Here is a 13,569-nt window from a genome sequence, read left to right on the forward strand (position 1 = left end):
AAAGAGAGAAAAAACCACGTTTAATGGATGACCACCTCCTAATTGCTTCTCCCTGCCACTTTCAGACCAGGCTAGGTAATCATTTTGTAAAATCATGGCAAATTATAGGACTTGTTGGTGTAGTTGTTAGAGTTGTGGTATGTTCATAGACAGGGTTAAATTTCTGCTTCTACTGCCATGTGTAGGTGGAATGCAGGAAGGCATGTGCAAATAGTGAGCACTATGCTATATACACATTAACCTACGCATGAATCCAGTAGGAAATTAGTGGCATCTAGATATGGATAGTACCATAGAGGGGCATAATCGAACGGCGCCAGCCAAATACATGGCCGGCCATCTCCGAGGACGGCGCCGCAAAATGGAGGCACCACCGTATTTTCGAAACGAGATAGCCGGCTATCTTCTGTTTCGATAATATGAAGAGAGCCAGGTAAATCACGGACGGTCAAAGTATAGGAAAAAGGCCGGCCTCAGATATTCCATTATCGTAGTTGAACATGGCTAAATCAGATGCGGTCAAAGTATAGAAAAAATATAGCAGTTATGTGAGAAACGTGTTACTGTACTTTATACTTCTCAATCTTCCTTATATTTTCCCCCTACCTGGATGTCCGCAGAAAATGCAGCTGTGGGAAATATAAGGAATATACATATTTTATTGTGTATATATGAAGTTCGCACACTTGATAGTGATCCATATAAGGAAAACTCCCAAATAAGGAAAACCCTGCACGTAGGCCCCCGCACACCATGGCCGGCCATGCGTCACGGCCCTCCATATGTGGAGCCATCATACGTGCCAAGACATGCACGTACTGACCTATCCATATATGGAATGGCGAACCATATATGGAGCCGTGCGTGTAAGGATGGCCATCACGCATGGCCGGCCATATAAGGCGAGGCACGCTTTCCAACGGTTATTTACTGAGAAAAATGGCTCTTCGAAGAGAACCCAATTTCAGTGTAGGAGAAAATCTGCTGCTCGTGTACCTGTGCATTAGGCACAGAAAAATTCTATTTCCCCACCACCACCACCTGCCCCCCAGGACTCGCTGCATCCGAGCCTGGACTGAGATAAGAGACAGGTTGGAGAGGTAAGTGTTTGCCCCCTCCCCTCCTGGGCTATCAGGGCCCCCTTCTGTAACTACACATATAAGAGCTCCCTCAGCAGTGTAAGCACAAACTGGAGTCTGCATTCAAGGGTAAGCAGTGATATGTGTACATGTACATTCATTAATAGAATCTATGTACTAAAAAGCCAAAACACAAACGGTACTCTCTGTCCTAGCGCCCACCTCAATGACATCATATGTAGCTATGTAATGTGTCCCCCCCCCCCCCCAATCAGTGTTGTGAGTCTCTCCTATTTGATTTCCAAATGAATTTGTGTGCTGAAGGCAAGAAGAGTCATCCCCTGACTCCTGGTGTACAAACTTATATCTTGCAGACGATTTGGCATAAGGAGGGACCTGGAGTCCCTCCGGCGGAGGTACTGCAGAATCCGGCACAACAACCCTGACATGATCAGGGCAGCGAGATGGCATCTCAGGGCACAACGTAAGTATTATAAATAGGGCACCTGTACTCATTTGTAAATGTATGTATTTAATAATGCAAATGTCCTGTCCAATATCAGTTTCCATGTGGCTAATAGGCAACTAGTAAGTCATAACACCTCTGTCCCAGATCAAGGCCTGAGGTTGCAGCTACCCTCCCGTGAGTGTGGCTGCAACTTCTAACTAACCTCCTCTGAGATGAATGAGATGACATACCTCACTTCTGTATCCCCCTTTCTGGGGTGGATACTGTTTTATGGTATTCCTGCCTGAGGTCCTACTCTTAGAGGATGTCATTGCCTCATATTAAAGTTATGTGCTTCCCCCCCAAAAAATAAACCCAAAATGGTCAGCCAACCATAATCACAAATCATATTGCAAACATGCTCCTGACAAATGAGTGTGGTCTGCCTGTGTACTCTGAGTCAGACCAGCATCCAGGGTTTCCTGTCATGTCATCTCATGCATCTCACACCCCATGGCTATAGCCCAGGGGTCACCACACCTTTCCCCATCCTCTGCCTCAGGCCAGCCAGCTCCTCCACTATGCAAGCCATGCTGGATATGCTGATCTCAAAGACAATCCTTTTACATACATATAGGGCGCCAGCAGCAGCAGGAGGAGGCAGCCGAAAAGGCCCAGGAAGAGGCAGCTGAGGAGGTTGGCCAGGAGGAGGAAGAGGAGGTCGGCTAGCAGGAGGAGGAGGAGGAGGGGCAGGAGGTCAGCCTGCAGGAGGAGGCCCATCCCCAGCACCAACCCCAGCCCCAGCCCCATCCCCTGCCCCAGCACTGCGCCTCCTGCAGCAACTGGTTCATGGGCAAAACCAGTTGCTGGATGCCCAAAACCAGTTGCTGCAGGAAGTGTCAGCAATGAGGCAGGAGATGGGGGCAATGTGGCAGGCTAATGAGCAGCACCATAGGGCAGTGAGGCTGCTCCTGGTGCTGCTCATTAGCCTGCTGCACACTGCCCTTCAGGGAGGAGGACGTGGCCGGCACCAAAGGGCATTGGGGGGGGAGGGGGAAAAATTGGGAACAGTTAAATTGTTGGTCTGAAATACAAGTTACATATTTTTCATATAACAGGGTGTGTGTCTACTTTGTGCAGTACATATTATCAAATGCTGGGGTTGATGTGAGAGGAGGCAGCAATATGGACTGCATAACAGGTGAACTGTGAGAGAACCTCCGGAATGTCTCCAACCTCATTTCCATTCCCCTCCTCTCCCCCTCTTCCCTCCCCTTCTTGAGCGCCCTATGGAATGCCCGATCTGTCTGCAACAAACTCTCCTTTATCCATGACCTCTTCATCTCCTGTTCTCTCCAACTCCTCGCCCTAATTGAAACCTGGCTCACCCCTGACGGCTCTCTCAGTCGCGGCCCTGTGCCATGGAGGCTATCTTTTCTCCCATTCTCCCCGCCCAGTTGGCTGCGGTGGCGGCGTCGGGTTACTACTTTCGCCCTCCTGCAGTTTTCAACCTCTCCTCCTACCTCAGTCTCACTGCTTCTCATCCTTTGAAGTTCACTCCATCTGTCTATTCTACCTGCTGCCACTCAGAGTTGCAGTCATTTACCGCCCCCCTGATAAGTCCCTATCTTCCTTCCTTACCGACTTCGATGCCTGGCTCTGCGTTTTTCTTGAGCCCTCATCCCCATCCCTCATTCTTGGAGACTTTAACATACACACTGATAACCCATCCGACTCATACGCTTCTCAGTTCCTCACTCTAACCTCCTCCTTCAACCTCCAACTGAGCTCCACCACCCCTACTCACCAATCTGGCCACTGTCTTGACCTCGTCCTCTCGTCTACCTGCTCACCCTCCAATTTCTGTGCCTCAGCTCTTCCTCTCTCTGATCATCACCTGATCACCTTCACACTTCATCACCCTCCCCCGCAGTCCCGCCCAACACTAACCACTACTTCCAGGAATCTCCAGGCTGTCAACCCTCCCACCGTATCCTCTAGTATCTCTAATCTCCTCCCTTCCATCATGTCCTCCGAGTCTGTCGACAAGGCTGTCTCCACTTACAATGTCACTCTCTCCTCTGCTCTGGACACCCTTGCACCGTCCATGTCCCGTCCCACAAGGCATACTAATCCCCAGCCCTGGCTGACCCCTTGCACCCGATACCTTCGCTCCTGCGCCCAATCGGCTGAACGCCTCTGGAGGAAATCTCGCACCCATACTGATTTCATCCATTACAAATTCATGCTATCCTCCTTCCAGTCCTCCCTATTCCTCGCCAAACAGGACTATTACACCCAATTGACTAATTTCCTCAGCTCTAACCCTCGTCGTCTCTTTGCCACCCTTAACTCCCTCCTCAAAGTGCCCTCCGCTCCCCCCCCCCCTCACTCTCTCCTCAATCACTGGCTGACTACTTCCGCGACAAAGTGCAGAAGATCAACCTCGAATTCACCACCAAACCATCTCCTCCTCTTCACCCTATAACCCACTCCCTCAACCAACCAACCCAGGCCTCCTTCTCCTCTTTTCCTGATATCACCGAAGAGGAAACCGCCCATCTTCTTTCCTCCTCAAAATGCACCACCTGTTCCTCTGACCCCATCCCCACCAACTTACTTAACACCATCTCTCCTACCGTCACCCCCCCATCTGTCATATCCTCAACCTTTCTCTCTCCACTGCAACTGTCCCTGACACCTTCAAGCATGCTGTAGTCACACCACTCCTCAAAAAACCATCACTTGACCCTACCTGTCCCTCCAACTACCCTCCCCCATTTCCCTCCTACCCTTCCTCTCCAAGATACTTGAACGCGCTGTTCACAGCCGTTGCCTTGATTTTCTCTTCTCTCATGCCATCCTCATCCGCTTCTATCCGGCTTTCGCCACCTACACTCGACAATAACATTAGCAAAATTCGCCCTTTCCTCTCTGAGCACACCACCCGAACTCTCGTCCACTCTCTCATTACCTCTCGCCTTGACTACTGCAACCTACTCCTCACTGGCCTCCCACTTATTTTTTTTTTTTTGTTACATTTGTACCCCGCGCTTTCCCACTCATGGCAGGCTCAATGCGGCTACTTAGCCATCTATCCCCCCTTCAGTCCGTTCAGAACTCAGCTGCACGTCTTATCTTCTGCCTGGACTGATATACTCATATCACCCCTCTCCTCAAGTCACTTCACTGGCTTCCGATCAGGTACCACATACAGTTCAAGCTTCTCCTACTAACCTACAAATGCATTCGATCTGCAGCCCCTCCTTACCTCTCTACCCTCATCTCTCCTTACGTTCCTACCCGTAACCTCCGCTCTCAAGACAAATCCCTCCTCTCAGTACCCTTCTCCACCACCGCCAACTACAGGCTCCACCCTTTCTGCCTCGCCTCACCCCATGCTTGGAATAAACTCCCTGAGCCCATACGCCAGGCCCCCTCCCTGCCCATCTTCAAATCCTTGCTCAAAGCCCACCTCTTCAATGTCGCCTTCAGCACCTAACCACTACAACTCTATTCAGGAAATCTTGACTGCCCCAACTTGACATTTCGTCCTTTAGATTGTAAGCTCCTTCGAGCAGGGACTGTCCTTCTTTGTTAAACTGTACAGCGCTGCGTAACCCTAGTAGCGCTCTAGAAATGTTTAGTAGTAGTAGTAGTAGAACCTTTGGGACATATATGGCCATATAGAAGGCCACCTGTCCCTTCCAAACTGCATGGCTGTATGGTAAGGGGGGGGGGCTGGGTGGGCGTTTTGGTTCTGGAACAGAAATGCCCATCTAGCCTCTCTCCCCCCTCCCTCTTACCATACAGCCCCACAGCACAGAGTTGTGTAAATAATAGGTATGTTGTCTAGCACTAGTGATCTGCCAAGTAGAAACTTGGGGATAACCATAGATAGCGCATAGGCGATGTTTGCTCTCTGATCACCACAACCAAACCACATTGGTGAGGGCCAGCAAGGAGCTACAAACAGCTGGGTCATATTTTCACATGGAAGGTATCAGCAATGGTAGATAGAGCTCAGGAGAAAAAGGAAAAACAAGGGTAAAAGCATTAGATGGATGTTTACTTCATCACAATTGCAATATAATACAACGGGTACAGAGGGGCACCGGCTAGGGGACATAAATATATATTTATTTGGATTTTGCTCACAGCTTTTTCAGTAGTAGTTCAAGGTGAGTTACATTCAGGTACTCTGGAGAGCTCTAAGTTTGCACCTGAGGCAATAGAGGGTTAAGTGACTTGACCAAGGTCACAAGGAACAGCACTGGGATTTGAACTGGCAACCTCGGGATGGCAAGACTGGTGCGCTAACCACTAGGCCACTGCAGCCACCAGGTTGTAGCCACCTGCAGGTAATTTGGATTAGGACCTGTAACCAGAAACCCTCTCCCTCACCATGACTTAAGGTACCTGTGGCCACCTTGAAAATAGTTTGCAGGCTAGAAGGGAGAAAAACTACCTGCTCTGGATATCCGTGAACCTGGTGAAAATAGAGGTAAGATTTGAATGCAAAGAACAGAGACAGAATGGGGAGCCCTTGACCATGAGGGATGCACACATCCATTCTCAAGGCCTCTTCCCCTCCCGCACCCCACAGGCAGCCACAACTGAATGTGTCCAATAGAGAACAAGACATCTGTACAGTGAATTGGGTAGAAACAATCATGGCTCTGAGAGTCCAGTGTATTACAGTCCACAGCTGTCTCTTGCAGTCCTCTTGACCAGCTGTCCTGCAAGATGCAAGAAGTGTTTGTTTAGCACCTACATAGCAGAAAGGGAAGAGGAGGCTAAGAGGTATGACCTTACCTTGAACTTGTGGTGCAAGAATCTGTTGGCGCCAAAGGGTCAGAGGCTGCCTGCTTCAACAAAGGAGAGAGAGAATGGGGGGCAGTGAGGGAGCACATCACACACAGCAATGAACTCCTGGAGGGTAGAGAATGGAGAGTTGGCCAGATGTAGAAAATGCAGAGTATATGCTAAGCTACCAGCTAACACCCAGTCTGAAACCATACCCATACACCAGTTGTCTTTCAAGAATTGGCACAAAAGTTCCCCCCCCCCCCACACACACACACACAAAAACCACAAACAAACAAGTGTACACAAGCATACAGTGGGAAAAACAAGGTTTACTATACCTGGAGCTAAAACACTTTCAAATACCAGCCCATAATGTAACGAAATACCCCTGAAGTGGAAGCACAGAGTAAGCTGTTTTAAAGAGGGGCCAATAAAGCAAATGCAAGCTTCCAAATGGGAACAGCAGCTGTGGACATTTATCATTATCACCCTTAATCGTAGTGAGGATACCCAAAACACTGAGGAGCTTGCACCAAGTTCCCAACCTATAATAGAAATGAAGCCGGCCATCTTTCGTTTCGATAATACGGTCGGGACCGGCCAAATCTCAGTATTTTGGCCGGTTTTACAGCTGGCCGGTATTGATTTCTGCCGATAATGGAAACTACCGCCGGCGATCTCAAACCCAGCAAAATGCAAGGTATTTGATCGTGGGAGGAGCATTTCTAGTGCACTGGTCCCCCTGACATGCCAGGACACCAACCGGGCACCCTAGGAGACACTTCTAAATATTTTTTAAAAAACCAAAAATAGGTGCCAGGAGTACAGCTCCCTTACCTTGTGTGCTGAGCCCCCCAAATCCCCCCCCCCAAACCCATTCCCCACAACTCTACACCACTACCATAGTCCTAAGGGGTGAAGGGGGCACCTACATGTGGGTACAGTGGGTTTTGGGGTTTTTTGGAGCGCTCAATATTTATCACCACAAGTGTAACAGGTAGGGGGGGATGGGCCTGGGTCCACTTGCCTGAAGTGCACTGCACCCACTAAATACTGCTCCAGGGACCTGCATACTGCTGTCAGGGAGCTGGGTACGACATTTGAGGCTGGCAAAAAAAGGTTTTTATTTTTATTTTTTTAGTGTGGGAGGGGGTTGGTGACCACTGGGGGAGTACGAGGAGGTCATCCCCCATTCCCTCCGGTGGTCATCAGGTCAATTGGGGCACCTTTTTGAGGCTTGGTCGTGAAAATAAAAGGACCAAGTAAACCCGGTGAAATACTGATGAACGCCGCTTTTTTTTCCATTATCCATGAAAGCCGGCCATCTGGTAGCCATGCCCATGCCAGCCCATGTCCCGCCTTTGCTTCACCGCCGACACGCCCCCTTGAACTTTCGCTGGTGAGGCGAAGGGAAAGCGGCGATGGTGTCAAAACAGAAGCTTTCGATTATACGGATTTCGCCGCTTTTGCGAAATCGCCGGCCATCTCCCAATTTATGTCGGAAAATGGCCGGCGATCACTTTCAAAAATATTGCTTATTTCCGATCTGACGAAGAAGGGCAACCTTCGAAAGCTAATCAAGAAATGTATTAAGTTATGTCCAATAAAAAAGGTATCATCTTATTTTCTTTTCCATGTTTTATTTTGTTTGATTTCTATTGATAAAAATAAGCCTGATGTATGTTTTCCATATGTAAATTACCAGATGGCAGGGATATATCCTGATCCCCCTTGACTTGCAGGGCTGCAGCATGGTATGTGCGGCTGGTGCGGCCATAGGTTGCAAAAGAAGCAGGGGTGCCAAAACTGTGCCACATCTATGGGCACTGCCCCTAAACTCTGCAGTACAGAGTGCTTCCCTGTCTTCCTTCTGCCCCTTCGCTCAAAACACACAATGCAGCATCTTCACCTCTCCCTCCTCCTCCCTCCAGAATCCTCTTCTCTTCAAACCTTCCAGTCCCAGCAAGAAGATCATGTCCAAAATGCACAGTAATGCTCCATGGAGTCTCCCACTCCAGAGTGCTGGGAGGCACTGCTGGATCCTGCCCACACATCAACAGGAAATGCGTGCCAAAGGGAATGGAACTTGGTGCTGCCTCCCAAATTTGTTAGAGTCGGAGTTACCGCAGAGCATTGCTGTGCATTTTAGTCGTAATCCTTTATCAAAGACAGGAAGGTTTGAAGAGAGGAGGATTCTGGGGGTGGGAGGAAAGGGAGACATGGAGATGTAGAATCATATGTTTGGGGGGAAGGGGCAGGAGGGAGACAGGGTGGCAATTTGTGCTTCTGCAGGAGGTGGGGTTTTCAGGGAGATGGATGCTCTGGAGGGGGGGGGGGGGGCAGGGGCCATCATGGTGGGCAATTGCACAGGGCACAGTTATAGCTTGCTACGGCCCTGCTTACTTGCATGTGCTGTTGTTTTTGCTGACCATGATTGCACTACTCATGTATCTATTGGCTATTTTGGAAGTAACAGGTGGATGTCACCACCTGTTTTTTCCCCCCCATATAGATGTCAGGGGTGGAGTTATGTATTTTAGATTGGCCTCCATGTATACTACTTCTCTTATAAAATGATGCCTTCAGCCTCCACATAACAGAGGCTATATGTTCAAAACTAACCCTTTTGAAGACATTGCCATAGAGGAATGGTGCCTATGAGGAAGGGACCTAGAAGCCAGAAATCTCAAACCATCCTGCATCAGATCTCCCACCAAAATAAATCTGCCAGGTATATGTGACTTGGAATGGCCACTGTGGAATAGATGTGGAGTGGAAGAGAAGTCTAGGGGTTAGTGTAGTAGACTTTGATCCTGGGGAACTGGGTTCAATTCCCACTGCAGCTCCTTGTGACTCTGGGCAAGTCACTTAACCCTCCATTGCCCTAGGTACAAATAAGTATCTGTATGCAATATGTAAACCACTTTGAATGTAGTTGCAAAAACCACAGAAAAGCTGTATATCAAGACCCATTGGACTAGCTTCTATATATGACACCTAAAAAAAAGTGGTGCCAAAACAAAATATGCCTAGGTGTATTCTATGAAGTACATCTAAATTTAGCCATACTTTATAGAATAAGTCTAAATTTCCGCATGGTTTATAAAACATGCTGAGCACCCGTCCACACAACTAAATTTAGTCGCAGGCAGTTATGCCAAGTAAATCTTAGTGTAAATGCCAATGTCTAAATTAGACACAGCCTGGGTGTATTCTTTAACAATATGCATAGATTTTAGAAATGCCCATGACTCGCCCATTCCATGCCCGTGGCCACACCCTCTTTTCCAATATTCGACTTAGAATTTATGCACATCACATTATAGAATACGTTTTGTCACTTGTGCACGTAAATTCTAATTAATGCTGATTAGTGTCAATAATTTCTCATTAAGTGGCAATTATAGGCGCTGACTGGCTTGTTTTGTTTTTTATTTTACTTATTCAAAATTTTGTTTTACAAGTCGCAATAACATACTTGTTGAAACACAGAGAACATTAGATTCAAAGAAAAAATTAAACATAAACCAATAAGATCCATTATGTAACATTCACATCTCTTCCTCAGACCACAAATACAAAAGGAAGGGGGAGTGTTGTAAATAATTAAGAGTATTTCAAAAGAAGAAAAATATTAGCAATTGTTAGTGGCTTAACTTCTGATGTTTCCTCGTCTAATTCTATACCATTATTCCTTATTCAAGCTTTTCCTGTCAACAAATGTCTGTAACTGATCTGGATCGTAGAAAATATACTTGTTACTCAAATATTTAACAATACATTTATAGGGATAGGCAAGTAGGAATGAAGCTCCCATCCCTCTCACTTTTTCCCTCAGCAACAAAAATTTTCTTCTTCTTTCCTGCGTAGTTCTAGTAACGTCAGGATAGATCCATATTTTTTGACCATAAAATGGTTTCATAGAATTCTTAAAATAAAGTCTCATCAGTGCACTTAAATCTTGTTCGAATATTAAAGACACAATTAGCGTACCGCGAGTTTCCACTTCAGTAATGGATTCTTCCAAGATGGCAGTCAAATTTTGGAGATGTATTTCATTTCCCTCTTGTCCAGGTACATCTTTTTTTAAAGGCATTTTTAAGTAGTAAATCTTATTACAAGGAGGAATAGCTTGAGGAGATATACTCAGATTCTCCATTAGGAATTTTTTGAAATTATCATTTGATGTTATTCCAGGCACTTTGGGGAAATTTAATAGTCTCAAAGTTAATCGTCTATTGTAATTTTCTAACTGTTCAATTTTTTTATGAACCATGAGTTTATCCTTTATCAAAGAGTCTGTAGTATTTTTTAAACTCCTTATCTCCTCATGATTTTGTGAAAGTTTTTCTGAAGTTTCAGAATGTACCTTTTCCAGGGATTCTGTTAATACAGTCATTTTAGTCATTATTGAAGTGGTTTCCTGAGCGGATTTGGTAACCGTTTGTTTTAATTCCTGAAGAGCTTTCCATATTAAAGTCAATGTTACCTCTGTGGGAATCGCTTCTTCCATGGTTTTCTCCGTCTCAAATTCAGGAGGAGCACTGCCAGACGGAGTGGTTCTGTCGACGCCTTCCGTCGCATCCACCTCTCCTTGCTGACTCCTTAGTTTGGCCGGGCATAGAGGTGGAATAATCCCCGGGGGCGATAAAGTTGTATCCAGTCCCTGAGACGTTGACGCTCCTTCATTGGCGTCTAATGTGGGTCGTGCCACTCCGGGTTCACGAGGTTGACTCAGCATGAACTGCTCCAAAGTTTGCTGCACGGGGGCTGAGGTCCTGGCCGTCGGCAGCTGGCCCTTGGATACCCCCTTTTTCTTTGTATGTGGCATCACAAATTACAAGAATTTTTCAAAAGGATCAGAGAGCAGCAGGAGTGTTTACTTGTGAGTACTAGATCGCCATGTTGCCCCTGGCTTGTTAACTAATTAAGTTGCACTTGCAAATCCAGAATACAACTGGATTTGCACACGCAACTTAAATCACGCTGTATAGAGTCCGGGGGTATGGACCAGATTCTATATATCATGCCTAAAAAATCTGCACTGAAACAAAATACACCTAGGCAATTATCAGTGCTGATTGACTTGTTAACTAATTAAATTGCAAGTACAAATCCAGAATACAACAGTATTTGCTCGTGCAAATTAAGCCATGCTATATAGAATCCAGGGGATTATGACTAAGCATGATTTATCTTAAGTTCTTGTGCAAGTTTAAAGATAGAGGTTGTGCCCATCCACTTTTGGTACAGCATGCTTCAGGCTTAGTTTGAGTGGCCTTGATCCTTTGAGGTACTTGTCCTTCAGTGAAACCTGTGGAGGATCCAAGAAACTGTAAAATTGGGACACGTAGAAATGCAGTGGGCAAAATTGAAAAAAAGCTTTTCTAAGGGTAACAAACGTTTTGTAAGGAAAGTCAATACAGGTGACAGGCAAAGGAGGCCACTAATTCCTCAAAAGGCAAGCTGCAAAAAAAAAAAAAAAAGTAAAAAGAGGTTTATCTCTATAAACTACAAGACATCGAAAGAGGAAGACAAACAATAATTTATTGAAAAGTTAAGAGAAAAAATGGTAAAGTAGTCAGGAAAGCAAAGAAGCAAATCGAATTAAAAAAAAAAGCCAGTACAGTAAAATGGGAGAACCAAACTTCCTTTAGATATGTTGATGGTAGGAAAAAAGTTCAAAATTGGTATTTCCGGATTCCATGGTGAAAGGGAGGAATGTATAGAAGCTGATGAGGAATAAGTTGAATTGCTTAACTAATACTTCTGCTCTGTGTTCACAGATGAAGTACTGCTAAAATAAAAGGCATATAGGTATGCAATTCAGGTAGACCTTGAACATGTTTATAATACTGTAATGTAAAATTGGATTCTTACAACAAATTACTTTCTTATGCATTATTGTTATGTATCCTATACTGTTTATTGTAAGCCACATTTAACTCAAACTAGTTTGGGATAATGTGGAATATAAATGTCAGAAGTAAGTAAATAAATACATTTTCAGAAGATTACAATTGTGAGGAGCTAGCTAAAAGAGACATGTGAGATGCCTCAGAACAAATGGGAAAGAGAGAAGTGACTTTCACCATTAGATCTGAAATATCAGCTTGCACACTTGTGATTCAACAATTGAGGTATGATGGTAAGCATTCTGTTTCTCTAATTCTTTGATCTCATTCATTAAGTTGAGTACCTCTTGTCCAGCTAACATAGCTTTATATGAACTATATTGTATATGATTTGTCTCTGCAAATAAGCCTTATAACCATGAATCCCATATTGCTTCTAAATTCTACAATCAATAAAAATGTCTCATGATTCAATCCTTGTGGAAAATGGAGCTTTCTTATCAGTTAATTCAAGATCAGTGGTCATTATGCTGGCCAAAAATCAATAGACTCTAGTCCTTTTCTCCTATGCTCCACTCTCTTTTTTTCCTAATCCATAAATCATTATGGATACTGATTAAGCAATATCTTGCCAATAGACTCCTGGTACTCTGTTGCATGTGCTTTGTGAATGTTCAACTTTACAGCAATATTGAAATAATGTTTGGAATATGACAATGCAAATTATTTCAAGCCGAATACCTTTTTCTCCTACACTGATTATTTTTAGATCATTTGCATTGCCTGATACTGTACCTTTGAGTGTTAAACAACTTTTTGACATTTTAGTAGATCGAGCCATTAAAGTTATTATGGCAAACTGGAAGAACTTTTCTCTTGTGAGTGCTAATTTTTGGTAGAATTATCCAGCTTATTTTCGAAAGGGAAGGCCGGCCATCTTCCAACACAAATCAGGAGATGGCTGGTGAAATCGGCATAATCGAAAGCCGATTTTGGCCGGCCTCAACTGCAGTCCGACATGGAGCCGGCCAAACTTCAACGGGGTGTGTCGGAAGGGTAGCAAAGGTGGGACAGGGGCGTACCGGGACGTGCTTAAAAGATGGCTGGCTTTACCCGATGATGGAAAAAAGAAAGCCGGCCCTGACAAGCATTTGGCTGACTTTACTTGGTCCCTTTTTTTTCAGGTCCAAGTCCCAAAAAAGTGCCCGAACTGACCAGATGACCACCGGAGGGAATCGGGTATCACCTCCCCTGACTCCCCCAGTGGTTACTAACCCCCTCCCACCCTCAAAAAACAACTTTAAAAACTTTTTTTGACAGCCTCAAATGTCATACTCAGGTCCATCGCAGAAATATACAGGTCCCTGGAGCAGTTTTA

This window comes from Microcaecilia unicolor, chromosome 1 (assembly GCF_901765095.1).
Source record: "Microcaecilia unicolor chromosome 1, aMicUni1.1, whole genome shotgun sequence".
NCBI lineage: Eukaryota > Metazoa > Chordata > Amphibia > Gymnophiona > Siphonopidae > Microcaecilia > Microcaecilia unicolor.